Source organism: Cebus imitator, unplaced genomic scaffold (genome assembly GCF_001604975.1).
Source record: "Cebus imitator isolate Cc_AM_T3 unplaced genomic scaffold, Cebus_imitator-1.0 Scaffold24, whole genome shotgun sequence".
In the NCBI taxonomy this organism is placed as follows: domain Eukaryota; kingdom Metazoa; phylum Chordata; class Mammalia; order Primates; family Cebidae; genus Cebus; species Cebus imitator.
The window spans coordinates 14,626,472-14,627,867 of NW_016107339.1; the positions used below are offsets into that span (position 1 = coordinate 14,626,472).

At 45.6% G+C, this 1,396-nt stretch overlaps 1 protein-coding gene across 1 annotated transcript in view; it reads left to right on the forward strand.

Moving 5' to 3' along the window:
* The window catches only part of LSM2 (LSM2 homolog, U6 small nuclear RNA and mRNA degradation associated), a 6,238-nt gene that overhangs the window by 3,157 nt on the left and 1,685 nt on the right, over positions 1–1,396 (forward strand). The window lies entirely within an intron of this gene.

The window sequence follows — 1,396 nt, forward strand, 5'->3', positions numbered from 1 at the left end:
TTTTTGAGACAGTCTGGCTCTGTTGCCCAGGCTGGAGTGCAGTAACACTACTCTTATTGGCTCACTGCAACCTCAGCCTCCCGAGTTCAAGTGATTCTCTTGTCTCAGCCTCCCAAGTAGCTAGGATTATAGCTGCCCACTGCAATGCCCAGCTAATTTTTGTATTTTTTGTAGAGATGAGGTTTCACCATGTTGGCCAGGCTCATCTCAAACTCCAGACCCCAAATGATCCACCTGCCTCAGCATCCCAAAGTGCTGCGATTACAGGCATGCGCCACCTGGCATGGCCCGACACTGGATTTTAAGTACTTTGAGAATTTTACAAAACTTGGGGTCCAACAGAGAACTGCTAACTTTATTTTTGGCAAGATAAGGACTTTTTAAAACAGCAATTTATTATACTTACTTTATAACTTCAAAATAGAGATGAGGTATTGCTATGTTGTTCAGGCTATTCTCCAGCTGGCCTCAAGTGAACCTCCTGCCTCAGCCTCCCAAAGTGCTGGGATTACAGGTGTGAGCCACCACGCGCAGCCAAAGGCTGTTTCTTAAATTTTTGCACCGTTCTCCCAATGAGCACTGGTGTTTTCATACCATTACTCAAATAGCATCTCAAGGGGCTTGAGGATTGGAGAATGGAGAGGATATCACTTGTGCCTGCATCATCAAGAGTAATGCTACCTACCTACCTTTATCTACATGTGGGGCTCTGGTTCCAAAGCAATAAATGTTTGAAAATAGCTAGCCTGGGCAACATTCACAGTAAGTCCCCTTCTCTACAAAAAAAAATCAGCTGGGCATGGTGGCGCACGCCTGTCATCACAGCTACTCAAGTGGCTGCAGTGAGCATGATCATACCATTGCACTCCAGCCTGGGCCGTAGAGTGAGACCCTGTCTCAAAAAAAAAAAAAAAAAAATTTGCTGATGATGTTGGGAGTCAGACAGACTTGGACTGAAGTTCCTGTTTGTTCCAAACTCAGAAAGTTTAAAACTTCTCTGAGTCAATGGAAGGTAATAACTATTTCAAAAGATGGCTGTAAACATAACAGATATTATCTAGAATACAGGTCTAGTCTTTACCAGTTGTTTAATGGTAGCTATAAAGAATAGGTTGGTTTGGCTGGGCACAGTGGCTCACACCTGTAATCCCAGCACTTTGGGAGGCTGAGGTAGGCGGATTGTCTGATTTCAGGAGTTATAGACCAGCCTGGCCAACATGGTGAAACCCCACTTCTATTAAAAATAAAAGACTAGCCGGGCATGATGGCACACACCTGAAGTCCTAGCTACTCAGGAGGCTGAGGCAGGAGAATCGCTTGAACCTGGGAGGCAGAGGTTGCAGTGAGCCGAGATAGCACCACTGCCCTCCAGCCTGGGTGACAGAGTGACAGTCCA